Raw genomic sequence first — 16950 nt, 5'->3', positions numbered from 1 at the left:
TCAGGCATGAAAATTCAATCTTAAATTTTTAGTATTGTGTAAAGCTTAATGCAAATATCGTTTAAGAAACACTGTGGCCTTTTTAAAAAGACGTTTTCCCAGTCTAAAAAAAAAATACATTCCATATTCGTTATTACCACATCTGTGTCTCAAACTTGAGATAGCTTGGGATGAGCAGAGAGGAAACCTTCAGTCATCTACTCCTTGGGTCATTATTCCTTGAACAATCAAGACCTGGTGGCAATGAGTTCCTGGGTTCTGAAATTCTGCTTCAGTAGAAGACTTCTCCATGCATGATTCTAGCATTTCATTTGTGCCTCTGAGTTATGTTCATCGTTGCAAGTCCCAGCCAAGGAACTATTGAATAATTGTCCCCACATGTCACATTTTCCTGGTGGTGTTTTCCTCCCCTTGGTCCTATGAAATAGAGAAATGTGTTTCCCATTATTAACACCACCTGGTAGTGGGCTGTATCATCTCTATAATCTGGCTCATTGAGGGCACTGCTCAGAACACAGTCAGGGGTGATACCACCCACGAAGTATTAGTTATGACGGTGACCTCTGAGCTCACAGTCTCACCTGAAACCAAGGTGACCAAACTTTGGTAGCCAATGATCCGAACTTGTGAATCGATGAATGCCAATGCCTCTGAGATCAGAGCTGTTCTAGATTTTCCCAATCTCTATGACACAAGTCACGATAGTCATCTCCCAAGAAATGCTTCATGGTATTATTTTTGAGAACTGAGAGCAACAGGTTCTTTGTATCTGTCTGTAAAGGTAGAGAAAGAAGAACCTATCACATCTCTGAATTCACTGGGTGCCCATAGCCCTCCTGGGAAATTTAGCCCTGGCTTTGCAGGAAAACCAAGAAGATGTCTCTCTGTGGGGAAGGGGTCTCTCACTGTCCTCAAGCATGGTGGGTTATAGACAAGGCTGTCCTGAAGCCACAGGAAATATTCCAGCTTACCTGCCACAGGCTCTGGGTTTGTGGACCTGGGCTAATTTGCATTTACCTTTCCCATACTAGACAGTTTTTTCTTCAGACTTTGATCATTGTTGCTGTTGTTGTTGTTGTTGGGGGTGAGGGGTGGAATCAAATAGGGAGAAGGAGAAAATGAAGAGATAACAGGGCCAGACATGCTGTACTGAGTACTAAAGGAATGCTCAGTTAAGTAAATACTCTGAGGACTCCAGTACAGGGAAGAAAACTCAGAGAAACTGGAAGTAGCCACAAGACTCTATCCAACAGGACATATCTCCTTGTGGGGTGGAGCACAGGGGGATTTCTCCATTGGCACAACATGGGCCATGGCACCAACCTCCAGGAAGTGACAACAGAACCTCGATCCTCACCTTGACATCAATCACACCGGCAGAGGAGGCAGCTGGAGGCAGCAGGGGAGGAACCAAGGAGATGCAAGGCTCAGCTCCTTGTACTTGAGACCTTCTCTTTGGCAAGACTTGGTCATGTAGATACCAAATGGTTGGAGCTCTGCAAAGATTATGGGCATGGTGGTACATGCTTGTACTCCCAGCTAGTTGAGAGGTAGACATCAGGATGATTGTAGTTGGAGGCCAGTCTAAGCAAAAAGAAAGACCCTGTCTTGACCAACAGCTGAGGATGGTGGTATATGTCTGTCTTCCCAGCAATGTGGGAGGTACAGGTAGGAAGATCACAGCCAGAAAATAACGAAAGCAAAAAGGGCTGGGAATGTACTTGAAGCAGGTGTGAGGCCCTGAGGTCACCCCCTACTACCAAACACACACACACACACACACACACACACACAATGTCATACTGGTGATAAATAAGCAGCTGAGCTGCAATGAAAAGACGAGTTTCTGATTTTTCCACTTTTTTGTTGCTATTACAAAATACCCAAAGCACCTCCCCAGTGCTTCTCAGTAATGTTTAGCCTCCTCGAATGTAACTACAGAAAGCTGCTCTTGATCAACTCCTGGCTTTCATTTCAAACATACATAAGTAAAACAACCAGTGGGCAACTGGAGGAGAGCCTTGCCAGGGTTGGTGGGTAGGAAGAGTTGAAGAATTGGGCTCCGAGGAGTGGAGGATAACAGTGATTGGCAGGGAAGGAGATGTAGGAAGAAGTGTTGAGGTCTTGGGGGAGTGGAACCCCTGCACACTGAGGGACTGTGAGTAGATGCACTGGTGCTATGGAATCGTTCTGTGAGGCTGAGTCCCATGTGTCAGCGGAAGCTGCTCTCAGGACGCAGCCATTCCCTCCAGCACCTGGCTCTGTGAGGCTCTGAAGAGAAGGAAATTCCATTGGCCATGTGATAGGGCACCTCCCATCAGGCGGAGAGCCTCGAGCGCCAACGCTGAGTTCCCGAAGGAAGAAGGAAGTTTACCTCCAGACTCTATCATCGTCTCCTGTCTCAGTTTCCAACCTCCTGGCCTATCCTACCCATTTCTCAGTTGCCAGCTCCCGTGATGGTGTGACTCTTTTTTAAGTTTTTGGCAGTGCTGGGATTTGAAATAAGGACCAAATACTTGGCACTCTGTCACTTGAATCACACCCTCAGTTGTCAGTTTTCAGATATGGTCTCCTGCTTTTTTGCCTAGAATTGGCCACACATAATCCTCCTACTTCTGCCTCTTGAATAGCAGGGATTATGGGTTTTTCCTAGCATGCTAGGTGTGAGCCAACTTTTTGAAATAAATCAACCACTCTATGACTCTCCCTTTCCCATCTCTCTCCCCTCCTTCACGCACGCGCACACACACACACACACCACGCACACACATACACATACACACTCACTTGGTTCTATTTCTCTGAAGAACCCTGACAAATGCATGCACTTTAAAACAAAGAAGTTTTAGTCTGCGTAAATTATATCTGAATGGTTGTTTTTAAGAAGAAAACTACAGGCCATATAATCTCATTTGTAGCAAACTCAAGAAACTGCAAACTAATGTGTGCTGACAGCCAGCAGAGTGGTGGCTGGCAGGGTGAGGGAGGATGAGGCCCAGGCGGGGAGGGGGGGAGGGAATGTGGGGGGAGTGTGGGGGTAGGGGTGGGATGGAGGGGGCTGTGTTTCCTCCCTTGGCCGTGGCCACAGCTTCATGGGGGTTTACAGATGTCAAAATTTATCCAAGTGTACACTGTAATTAGGTGCAGTGTATTGTATGACAATTACACCTTCACAAAGCTGGCTTTTGCAGGAAAAGATGCAAAAAGTGACCCAGAGAGGTAGAGCCAAGTTGAAAACGGTCCAAAGTTCAGAACCCAGAGGCCCATTTGGCTCCTTTTCACTCCTCCCTAGCCCCTCTTCCCCACGGCTGTGTCTGGAACAACAGGAAGATGGGGTGAGCAAAGCACCCCATCCACCCAGGCCCAGGCCCAGGCCGAGGAGGCACTTTGCCCTCCCGTTTCTGTTGGGAGTGCGGTGCAGATGCGATGCCTCAGACCTGACAAGAAGAGAAGGAGTAGAGCCGGCCATGGTCAGAAGGCTGGTTGACAGAGACCCTGCACCTGCACACGTGCCGTGCACGCCGGGGAGCCCACGTTCCTGTAGGAACCCATGCTCTGTTGTAAGGATGGAAGTCAGAGCATCTATCTTCTCCCTACCAATCAGGTGCAGCTGGACAGAAAGTGTGCCCAAATCCTGGGAGTGGGAACTCACCCTCTAGAGAAGAAACAGTTTCAGGTCAGGGGCAGGGCCTACCACATTTCTCCAACAGGGGCCCTGAAGCTTCAGCTCAAACTGTGAGCTAGCTGTGTCCAAGAACCGAGGAGGAGGAGAACCAGACCCACAGGACAGAGCAGCAGAGCCCAGCAACACGGGACAGGAAATCTGAGCATGCCAGTGAGGCAGGCAGTTGCCTGCCCGCCCTGGTAGACAGTGTGATGCCCCGGAGGGAGGACTTCCGGCCAGCAGCTACTGACAGGGGCCAGCTCTCTCTCCCCACACATCTCTGTCTACTCTCCCCCTTGTGCCTTCAGCCATTCAGAGCTACCCTTCCTTTGTCCCCAGGATGTCAGAGAGTTGAATCCCCAGACCACACAGAACCCTTTGGGACAGGATTCTGGTCCTCAGAGGAAGGTGACAAAGGTGGCTGAGCAAGCCCCTAGAGACATCCTGGGCTGGTCACGATCACTCGTATTCTGCCATCAGAAGGAGCCAGCAACGTGCAGGGAGAGGGGTGGAAGGGAAGCCTCCAGCCTCCCTGTGGTCGACAGACACCGAGGTAGAAGCAGAGCCCGAATATCCCAAACCAGAGCTGTGGGCAAGGCGGTTCTCCTCCAAGGCCTCTTTCCTTCGCTTGCAGATGGCGGCCCTCTCGCTCTGTCCACACATCGTCTTCCCGGTGTCCTTGAGTGTCCCAACCCACCTGGAGACATCCGCAGCTCAGGGAGGCAGAGGAGGGTGTTGAGTTTGTGGGTGTAAAAGGAGCAGACAGCAGACCTGGCAGCAGGAAGTGAAGAGGCCCAGGACCGAGGGCCGAGAGGCAGCAGAAACCCGAAACGTACCTTGGAAGACTGAGATTCACCAGGTATGGTGATGCACACCTGCAATCCCACCCCCTCGGGAGGCTGAGGCAGGATGAAAAGTCTGAGAGCAGCCTGGCAAGCATGTTCAGACTTTATCAAGAGGAGCAAAGACACAAAACGACAGACGTTGAGTTTGTTCACGATGGTTTTGAGCGTGGAAATATGACTCAGGTCGGTTCTTCACACTGCCCTGCGGGTGTGTGACTTGGGACACGGCAGGTTTCTAAACATTCAGCCTCCAGGATCCTCAGCCCTGGGTGCTGGCTGGGCAGACACGGGCCTATCTGGGAAAATTAGCACAGATGAGGCACACCGTGCACGGGTGCTCTTTTTGAAAACCACTAGCTTGTTTCAGTTCACACAATGTATTCAACTCACAATGGATTGTGGATGGTTTTAATTGTCCACTCATAGGAAAGAACTCCGCACAAGGCAGTTTCCACCCCGGGACTCTGCTTTTACTAACAGGCCTGCGGTCAGCTGTCACAATTTTAGAAGTGACTTAACTGAAGCTGAGACAAGCTGGGGCCAAAGTCTAAGAGCGAGGTGGTGCCCTAGCCAGATCCCAGCCCTACCTCTAATTCCCCGATTTACTGTGCCAGATCCCAACGCTACCTTTAATTCCCCTGATTTCCCACTTGCATGTAAAAATAATATAAGCAAGATGTTCTACATATACAGAGATTTTTTTTTTCAATTTAAAAATCTTTTAAAATAAGATTATTGTTTTCTTGTACTGGCTTCAAGCTGGCTCTTGGAAGTGAAGACAGATTGAGAAAACTTGGAAAGGTTGGGGAAGGACATCACCAAAATGAGCCACAGCCGGGTTGGCGGCGGGGGGACGGGGGAAAGAGAAAATTCACTGGAAAGTAAGCTCTCTGAGGCTAGGTCCTGTTCATTAATTCATTTTCCCTATTACTAAGTTTGTGTGCACTTTTGGTCCAAAGGTTTTCGTTCAAATTGAAAATGTTCATAATGCTTAAATGTCAACAAAAATATTCAGTGACTTTTTACTATTTCTTCAATAGCCATACTAGAGTATCAAGTTATATTGTACAAATGCATGCAACGTGTACTATTTGTAATCGTCATTTTCATTAGGCAAATTCTATGAACAAATCCAGTCAAAGTCTCCTCCATCTGTACAATGTGCTTAATTACTTCATACCTCGTGTCTAAATTTATTTCTATTATTTGTACTTGAACATGTTTTTAATAAAAGTGTCTTGTGTATAATAGCCTACTGTAACATATGGAAGGGAGAGAAAACACTGCTGGCTTAACAGAAAGTATGCCAATGAGCATCAGGGTGTGGTGGCAAATAACAGGAAGAATTCCAAGTAGAAATCAAAGTGACTGAATTTTAATACAATTTTATAAAATTAAAATGTATTGTAGTTCATTCATGCCTAAGAAGAAGAGGGATAATGTCTTAGAGTTTGATTCAATTGACAGAAGCACAAGATTTCCTTAGAGTACTAAGATAATGATTCTTACAGGAACACAGTTTGTCATACCCCAAGCATGAAGAACACACACATGATAAACCTTACAAAACTTCATCATTACTTTTGAGAAGCCTTTTGATGGGAATCATTCCTATCTACTTCAGATAGGTTTCCTGCTTTGCTTGGGTGTGTCTGATTAACTTCATAAGATATCAAACACTGCCACACCATCCTTTATTTTATCTGTACCAAGGTGTCCATGTTTTTTATTTTACTTAGAGATGTTTCCAGATCCTCCATTTAATGACAAATCATGGTCTTTTATTTCTTCTCTCCCATGTTGGTTTGTTTCATTTATTTATTTATTTATTTTGTTTTGGTCGGTCAAAGGGCTTGAATTATTTGCTTGGGCATGGTCTTTGAGGTCCTCAGCTTAAGGCAAGCACTCTACCACTTGAGCCACAGCACCACTTCTGGTTTTCTAGTATTTTAATGGAGATAAGAGTCTCACAGACTTTCATGCAGGGGCTGGACTTAGTCTGAGATCTTCAGATCTCAGCCTCCTGAATAGCTAGGATTACAGGCATGAGTCACCACTGCCAGGCCTTGTTTCGATTATCTTAAACCATATTATATTTTCCTACTGATACAAATACTGAAATGCTTCAGTTCCTCGGGATTCATAAAACAGCTAATCAAACCAGACAAATTTGTAGACCAAAAAAATCCTGTCTTCATAATTATAACATCAAATAGTTTAATTTACATTAGTTTTTTCCTACATACCAATTTTAGCATGGTGCACCTTCATGTTTTCTAGGTAATTGGAGTTGAGTCACAGGGATTTTCCTGCATTTTGGACTGCAATCTCCAGATCTCATCCAGTTGAAAAGCTAGGATTACAGATGTGAGCCCCTGGTACCATTTGTCTAGTTGTTAGTGAAGAACCTTGCAACTAAGAATACATATTCTCAAAGTTTCCTTAGGGTATTCCAAAAAACTCTTTGGCATATTTTTAAATAAGGTTACTTTTTGTTAATGAAAAATAATGATATGAAATCTATATAATACTAAGAATGTGACATATATTATGTACCACCTTTTATATATTATAAACACTTCAATCCATCTTTCCAAAACATGGCACAATATCTTCATATTTTATTAAAATCTAACTGAATTTCATGTATCCTACATAAAATTGTGAATAGATTCTTGAGTTGCAAATTCTATAATCGAAAGTTATAGTGCAGGAAATTTGCATGTAGTTTATGTTATTGGTGATTAAATAAGGCAAAAGCACTCCTAAAGCTACACATAGAAAGTACTTTTGTATAGCTTTTATATGTTTACTATAAGGTATTTAGTAACATTAATATTTATATAAGTAAAAATATATATAAATGAAGACATTCATCTGGGAACCTGTTTCTCTCTTGCTGTTTTCATTTAATATTTGTGACTATTTGTTTTGAGAAATCCTAGAGTACATTACTCTTACTGTACACGAATTTTAATAAAAAATGTGAATTAAACAATATGTACAAAGGTCAATCATATCTACAAGGAAGGTTAAAGAACGTTTTTGGCAGAAGGTGATTGAATTCTAGAAGAGGTCTTTTTGTGAAACTGTCGCTAATAAAAATATTGATGAGTAAAGAAACTAAACAAGGAAAGAATGATACGGAAAGAATGACTTATTGTGGCTATATAGACCATAGTAAGTGTACAGATGTCTAAGCAGAACAATTTACATAGAACCAGTAGTTGATGTGTAGATCAAAATTCTGACACATACATTCACATTATTGCTCTACTGAATACTGACACATTTCTATTAAACAGAATTGGAGTCCAAAAGACATACCAAAAAGAAATGGGACTTTGTCTTCCGGTTCAGGCCGGAAGTCAGCACTTCCGTTGTCATATGCGGAAGTATGACCCGAGTTCCATCAGTTGGTAAAACGGAAGTGAGATTTATGAGCTACATCACAATAGCGGTGGCCCCATGCAGAGAAGTCATTATACAGAAGTAGCAGTTGCTGTGGAAAACCTACGAGTAGGACATCGTCTGTCGTGAGGGCAAGAGATCCTGACTTGTTTGGTGAATCCAGTTAACTGAAGGAGACAGGTAATAGTCCCTAGCACTTTTTTCCTACTTTTACGTCTTAGACATGTAAATCATCTTTTTGCCTCACATATGTGACTGGGACATTTCTCGCTGACATACCAAATGTAGTTCTTATAATTTTCTCTAATGAGCCAGTATTGTTTCATTGGTAAAATAATGAAAATTCTTTACTTCCTTAGACTTCAGAAAATACCTATTTTCATTCTGGGAATTTGAAATTTACTTTTATTCCCGTAACTTTTATGTGCGTCAAAGTAATCAGAGTTTTAATGTCTTCTGGCTCTGCTTCATGGCCACTAGACACTGTACTCCTGAAATTTACTACCTCTTGAATGACAGCACCCATCTCTAATTTTAACTCTAACGTGACTCAATGATTTCTTTGCTTTGTGATACATAACCTCTCTAAGAAGCATTTATCTGAATAATAGTCCATACTTATCTTACAATCTTAATAGGAATAACAATATATCTATGAGAACAGCAAATCTTCATTCTGATAAGTGCATATTTTCAACAGGTGATAGATATTTATAAGATGGAATTTGGAATTCGTTAATTCAGACATCAATAATTTAGAAACCTTTTCCACATTCGCTTAAAAGTTGTCATGATGCATCACCTCTGTTTTGGTATAATGAAGAAAATGCCTGAAAAATATGAACTTTTTTGAGTTCAAATGTTACACATTTCTAGGGCTGGGACGGTGTTTCAGTGGTAGAGTGCTTGCCTTGCATACATTAGGCCCTGGCTACAATTCCTCAGCACCACATGTGGAAAAAGAAAGAAAAAAGCTGGAAGTGGCGCTGTGGTTCAAGTGGCAGAGCGCTAGCCTTGAGCTGTAGAGCTGGGGGACAGCACCCAGGCCCAGAGTACAGGCCCCATGACCGGACATCTCCCCTCTCGTCCCCCCCCCCAAAAAAAGTTACACATTTCTATAGCTTGCTATAAGTGATCATGTTTTGTGAAGTAGACAGATATCAATATATTTCAAGTGTGTCTAGCAACAAAAATTATTAGAGATGAATAGGTTGTACTCAGTTTCTCATATCACTGACAAAATCCCAATATTTAATACTTGTGGTTTTGAAGTATTTAGTCATGTTTTCTCTCAGAGAATTTTTCTTATCCTCAGGACTTGCTGATATTTATCTGACTGTCACAATGGAAAAAGGTAACCATGTTTACGCATTTGTTTGGGAAAATTATATTTTTTTCTTGTTTGGAATCACAGAAAGTATATTGACAGGAACTGAGAGAATAGGGTAGTAGGATTCAGCCTGATTGAATCTGAAACTTTAGACATTTTGATAATTATAACTTTGACATTTGATGTGCTAGATTGAAAGGTGAAAAAGAATGTAAAATATTTGCACATTCTAGATTGAAATGTAAGAAAGCATTTAAATCAGGGGTGCTCACTGGCTGTATGATTTCAGAAGATAAAACAAGTTAAGAGTTCCATTTGACTCCAATCAATAATTAGAATAAATTATAGAATCAATAACTAGAATAAATATTTTTCATGAAAAAATTAAGAACTACCTCATAGGAACTGAGATTACATCAGTGATACTCTTTGTCATATTTGGAATTCCCCAAATAGGGATTCCAGAGTTAAGATAGAGTTAATAATGGAAACAACATTGAAGAGTTGCATGTTCCCCAATATATTGATTTTCCCAAGGTATTTGTTCTCTTTCAGAGGAATCGGTGGATCCTGAGAGGTTATTGCAGTGTCCCTATGATAAAAATCACAAAATCAGATCATGCAGGTTCCCATACCATCTTGTGAAATGTAAAGAGGTAATGTTTCATTGGAACATGTTGATATTACATAATTTCTTTAGTTCATGGATAAATTTGAGTATTTTTATAATAAATTGTGGGAAATGTATAAGAAAATATGAGAGAGATTGTGGGTATAAATGTCATAGTGAGATTTTTGTATTTCTTCTGAAATCTCTGCAGCATATAATGGAAAGGAAGACAATCATAGTCCAACTTGTTTATTTCTAGAAACGTATTTCTAGATCCCTATTCAAAGCAGAACAAAGGCAAAATCTTTTGTGTGGGCAATTATGTCAAACCGTGTGTGCCATATTTCACAAACATTAGAGGTGGTTGCCTTTTCCTCCCCATTACCTAATGGCCAAAATGTAAATTAATGGTATTCTTAAACATTAAATTATTCGTTAAAACACCCACTGTAGTATTATATGGCCTAGAATTCAGTTTGTATACTATACTTTTTTTTTTAAATTTTATTTTATTTTATTTGAGAACATACTGTACAGAGGGGTTACAATTACATGGGCAGGATAATGCATATATTTCTTACCAAGCATTGCAGCCTCCTCCTTTGTTTACCCTTCACCTCCCTTCCCAGCCTCCCCCCTCACCCCCACCCAATCATTCACCTCCCTTCCCAGCCTCCCCCCTCACCCCCACCCAATCATTCACCTCCCTTCCCAGCCTCCCCCCTCACCCCCACCCAATCATACCCTCCCTCCCCCCCACCGACATTGTAAAGCTGGTTTTGACATGACATTTTGTACTTCTCATTGTTGCAACAGGTCCACCTGAATCCTTAAACGACTTGTTTGTCCCTGTCTCCTCCACATGTTATACTGACATCAAATATAGTGAAAGTGGGGGTTACACTGTGGGGGAGGGACATACAAAGCAACAAAGAAATAATCTTATAAATGCGTTAGAAACACATGCATGAAAGAAAAAAAACATTAAAATACACATCTAAGGGTTCATTTTCCTGACATCACATTATCTGACTTTTTCCGCTTGACTCATACCTATACTAGATATTGCAAATAAGGGAAACAATGGGACCTATGTTTCTTTGGGCCTGGCTTACTTCATTTAATATAATTTTCCCAAGCCTTTCCATTTCCTAACAAATGGGGAAATGTCATTCTTTCTGATGGAGGCATAGAATTCCGTTGTGTATATATACCACATATTCTTGATCCATTCATCTACTGAGGGGCATCTGGGTTGGTTCCATGTCTTAGCTATGGTAAATAATGCTGCAATAAACATAGTAGCTGGTAGCTTTAGTGTGGCCTTGTTTGTGATCATTTGGGTAAATGCCCAAACGTGGGATTGCTAGGTCATTGGGGAGCTCTATGTGGAGTAGTTGAGGAACCTCCATACTGCTTTCCAAAGTGGTTGAACAAGTTTACATTCCCACCAACAATGAAGTAAGGTTCCTTTCTGTCCACATCCCCTCCAGCATCTGTTGTTGTTAGAGTTCTTGATTTTTGCCGTTCTAACTGGAGTGAGGTGATATCTCAATGTTGTTTTGATTTGCATTTCTTTTATGGCTAGGGATGTTGAACATTTCTTCATGTGTCTATAGGCTATCCTTCTTTCTTCTTCAGAGAAGCTTCTCTTTAAGTCTTTCGCCCACTTACTTATTTGGCAGTTGTTTCTTTGAGGATTTGTTGTTGGGTGGTTGTAAACAAAACATGGGTGATGCATTGTGTCTCTTTTCTATATTGAGGGCATTTATTACAAAATTTCTCTTTTCACCAAAAATTTCATAATATGAAATGCTACAATAAGTTCCAGAGCTGTAGGAGAGGCATAGTTTCTGCTGTTTTGTTTGCAAAGAAGACACAGTGATGACCCTCCATTTTGGATATTTTCAAATATATTGTGAATCACCTTATCCATGCATTTGTAAATTGCATATAAATAACCCATATTTGAGTAAACATAGGCCAAAATTGAACACATATATATGTTTCTAAACTTCCATATAGAATTTATGGATCTTGGCACAGTTTCTTCATGATAGAAATACTATCAACCTGAGAGTTTGATATGACTGTATCATTTTTTAATGCCAGCCCAGGCAGGAGTGTCATAAACCTTCTTATCTCCCCGATTAAATGAGAATAGAAGAAGTGCTATGGTGAAAATTGTATAAGTCTAGCCCGTGCCAAAGGATGCACTAGTTTTTTTTTTCCTTCCCCTCCCCAAATTAGATAAATGTATATACATGATGTAGTGCACTAGAATCAAATGCAGTGAACACAGGGGTTAGACCAGGGGGAGGAACACACCAAAGGAAAAAAATCACATAATTCATAACAAATACCTTAAAAACTATAACAAGAATGAAAAACAAAAACAAAAAAAAACACTTGTGTCCCTATCTTATTGTTTATTTCACTTAACATCTTTTTTTAAAAAATAAGTTTTTTATTGTGAAAATACTGTAGAGTGGTTACAGTTACAGGAGGAAGATAATGAGTACTATTCTTATCAAGCATTTTTGCCTCCTCCTTTGACTTTCCCCTGCAATCCCTACACCCGTCTCGAGAACTACATTCCCATCCCGCACTGCTTAAATTATAAAGTTCATTTTTGACATAGCGTTCTTTTAAAATAAATTTTACTGTGAAAATATGTACAGAGGGATTACGATTAATGAGTGTATTTTTATCCAAAATTGTTGCCTCCTCCTTTGTTTTTCCCCTACCATCCTGTCCCTCCCAACTCTTCAACTACACTCCCTTACCCCAATCCTCACCTCTGCCTAAATTGTAAAGTTCGTTTTTCAAAATAACGTCTTGTACATCTCATTGTTGCAATAGATCAATTTGTATCCCTATTTAAACATGTTGTTATTTCCCTTCCCCTCTCTAAGTTATACCAACATCAAATACAGTGAAAACAGGGGTTATGCCATGGGGGAGGAACATATAAAAAAAAATAATCCCATGGTCCCTTATAAATATGCTAGAAACAATAGCAAGGAAGAAAAAAAAACACATGTCTCTATGTTGGGTTCATTTCAATTATCATCTTATCTGACCTTTGCTGCTTGTCCCAGATATATACCAGTTATTGGTAATAAAGGAAACTATGGGACCTATGTTTCTTTGGGCCTGGCTTACTTCACCTAATGTAATTTTTTCCAAGTCTTTCCATTTGCTAACAAATGGGGCAATGCCATTCTTTATGATGGAGGCATAGAATTCCATTGTGTATATATACTACATTTTTTTGATCCATTCATCTACTGAGGGGCATCTGGGTGGGTTCCATATCTTAGTTATGGTAAATAATGTTGCAATAAACATAGTTGTACTTTTAGTTTTAGTATCGTCTCTTTTTGTGATCATTTGGGTAAATGCCCAAAAGTGGGAATGCTCGGTCATAGGGGAGCTCGTGTGGAGTCTGGGGTGAGGGGGAATCTCAATGTTGTTTTGATTTGCATTGCTTTTATGGCTAGAGAGGTTGAGCATATCTTCATGTGTGTATTTGCCATTATTTTTCCCCTTAAGAGAAGTTTCTTTTTCAGTCTTTAGCACTCTTACTTAATTGGCAGTTGTTTCTTTGAGGATTATTTGTTGTGGGATTTCATTTTTACAGTTTCAAGTATATTATATATATGAGACCCTTAGTGAAGATCTTTTCCCAATGCTTGGGCTTTCTATTGATCTTGCTTTGTATGTCCTTTGCCTTGCAGAACAGTGCAGCTTCATGCAACCCCATTTGTCCAAACTTTCTTTGATTTCTTGTGTTTCTGAGTCTCTATTAAGAAAATTTCGGTCTGGGCCAAGGAGACCAAAGGTTTCTGCTATTACATCCTGTAACGTTCTCAGGCTGTCTGCTTTTACTCCAAGGTCTTTAATCCATTTGGAGTTGATTCTGTTGCAGGGTGATATATAAGGGTCTAGCTTTAGTTTACTATGGGTGATTACCCAATTTTGCCAGAAACATTTACTGAAAAAGCTATCCTTCCATTTCATTTTTTTAGGTCCCTAATCAAAGATTCTGTGGCAATTGGTCTATTCCTTAGTCCTCTTTTTGTGCCACTATCAAGCTGTTTTGACTACGATGGCTTTGTTGTATAGTTTCAAATTTGGTATTGATATTCCTCCAGCACTGTTCTGTTAAGAAACGTTTTTGCTATTTACGGTTTTTTATCGTTCCATATAAAATATTGGATTGTTTCTTCTAATTCCTTAAAGAATGAGGCTGGAATATTGATAGGTATCCCATTGAATTTATAGGTAGGGTTGGGAAGTATTCCCATTTCCACGATGTTGATCCTTCCAATCCAGGGACATGGGAGGATTTTCCCCATTCTAAATTCTGTTTTGATTTTCTCTTTCAGATTTTTAATGTTTTCATCATAGATTTCTTTCACTTCTTTGGTTAATTCCTAGATATTTTATTTTTCGTGGGGCTACTGAGAATGGAGTTGCTTTCCTTATTTCAGCTGCTCTCTTCTCATTGTTGCCATACAGAAAAGTCATTGATTTTAAAGCTTAATTTTATACCCTGCTACTTTGCCAAAGTTTGAATCAGCTCAAGTAATTTGGGAGTGGAGCCCATGTGATTTTTTGAAATACAAGCTCATGTCTTCTGCAAAGAAGAAGAGTTTTACTTCATTTTTATCCAATTTGGATCCCCTTAGTATTTGCATCTTGCCTTATTGCTGTAGTTAGTCATTCTAGCATTAAATTGAAGAGAAGTGGAGAGAGTGGGCATCCTTGTCTCCTTCCTGAAGTTAGAAGAAATGGCTTTAATTTTTCACCATTGAGTACAATAATGAGCCTTTATTGTCTTGAGGAATGTTCCATGGATTCCTAGATTTCCAGAGCCTTAATTATAAAGGAGGGTTGGATCTTGTCAAATACTATTTGTGGATCTACTGAGATAACCATCCTTATCCTTGGTCTTTTTGATGTGATGAATTATATTAATTGATTGGCATATATTCAACCAGCTAGGTATCCCTGAAATGAATCCTGATTGATCATCATGTATGATTTTTTGGATGAATTGTTGAAGTTGACTCACCAAAATTTTGTTGAGAAATTTTGCATCGATATTCATCAAAGAAATGGGTCCATAGTTCTCTTTATTTGATGAGTTCCTGCCTGGTTTTGAGATGAGGTTTATGATGGCTTCATAGAAAGAGTTTGGTAGTGTACTTTCCCTTCCAAATTCATTGAAGAATTGGAGGAGTATTGGTGTAAGTAGTCCTTCGAAGGCCTTGTAGAATTCTGGTGGAAATCTATTCAGTCCTGGGATTTTCCTACATGAGAGGTCTCTTATTGGTGTTTCTATTTCAGTGCTTGTTATGGGCCGGTTAACATGGTTTAACTCATGTTAGTTTAGTTTCGGTATGTCGATATTTGCTAGGAAAAGGTCCATTTCTGCCAAGTTCTCAAAGATAGGAGCATAACGGTTTGAGAAGTATTCCCTTATAATGTTCTGAATCGTGATTGTTTCTGTGGTGATATTTCCATTCTCAACTCTAAGTTTATTTATTTAGGTGTGTTATCTTCTTTTTTGGAGAAGATTTGAAAAGGGTCTGTCAGTTTTTTTAATTTTTTCCGAAAAACCTTATGGAGTGTTTCTATTGTTTTGTTTTGTTTTGTTGGATTCTAATTCATTTAATTCTGATTTAATTTCAGTTTTTTCCATCTACTGGATTGAGGTTTATCTTTCTGCTCTTTTTCAAGGAGGTTCATATGTCTCATTCAATTATTGGTTTTAGATCTCTCCAATTTTTGATGTAAGAACTCAGAGCTATAAACATGAACATTTGAATTTCCTTTCTAATCTCTTCCATGACCCACTGGTGGTTCAAGAGTGTGTTGTTCAGCCCCCATGTGTTACCGGGAATTCTTTGGTGACTTTTGGTGTTGAGTTCTTGTTGTCTGAGAGAATGCAGGGCATAATTTTAGTGTTTGTGAATCTGGAGAATTTTGCTTTGTGACCTAAAATGGGGTCTGTTTTTGAAAATTCCCCATGTGCTTGAGAAAAACGTGAATTCTGGTGCTGGTGGGTGAAATATTCAGTAGATATCTTTTAAATTTAGTTGATCTATGCAGTTCTTTAGATTGGCAGTTTCTCTGTTGAGTTTTTGCCAAGTTGATATATATATAGTGGGGATAGTGCTGTGTTAAAGTCCCCAGGAATTAATGTCTTTGGATCTATATGAGACTTGAGGGAAAGTAGTGTTTCTTGGATAAATTTGGTGCTCTGTTATTTGACGAATAGATATTGAGAATGTTAATACCTTCCTGAAGGAGAGATGTCTTAATTAGTATGTAGAACCTTCTTTATTGATCCTCACTAATTTTAATTTGAAATCTATTTTATCTGATATAAGTATTGAAATTTCCACCTGTTAATGGGGGCTCTTTGCTTGGTAGATTTTATTCCAGCCTTTTACTTTCAAAATATGTTTGTACTTATGGGCAAGGTGTGACTCCTGAAGGTAACAGATACAAGATTCCTGCTGTTTAATTCAACTACTCCTGGCACTGTGTCTAAGTGGTGAAGTGCTTGCCTAGAATGCATGAAGCCCTGGGTTCAATTCTTCAGTGCCACATACCTGCAAAAGCCAGAAATCGTGCTGTGACTCAAATTGTAGAGAGCTAACCTTGAGCAAAACAGCTCAGGGACAGTGCCCGGGCTCTGAGTTAAAGCCCCAGGACTAGCAAAAATAAATAAATAATTGTCTTTAATTCAACTACTTAGTTTATGTCCCTTAATCGTAGAGTTAAATCCATTGATATTGAGAGTTAGGACGAAAAGGTGTTTGGTAGTTTCTGCCAAATTTTCCACCTTCTTGGGGGCTGCGACAACTGGGTTCTTCTTATTGTTCTTGGATTCTCAGTTTGGGTGCAGTTTCTTTAGACTTCATTTTGGTCTTGTTGGTTTTCTATTTGTAGGATATCTTTAAGTATCTTTTGTAGGGATGGTTTGGTTGAAATCTATTGTTTCACTTTTTGTTTGCTATGGGAGACTTTTAATTGACCTTTGGTTATGAAGGAGAGTTTGGGTGGGTACAGTATT

This window comes from Dipodomys spectabilis, unplaced genomic scaffold, assembly GCF_019054845.1.
Source record: "Dipodomys spectabilis isolate Male_0828 unplaced genomic scaffold, ASM1905484v1 ptg000319l, whole genome shotgun sequence".
Classification (NCBI taxonomy): Eukaryota; Metazoa; Chordata; class Mammalia; order Rodentia; family Heteromyidae; genus Dipodomys; species Dipodomys spectabilis.
This window is presented reverse-complemented; position numbering follows the sequence as displayed.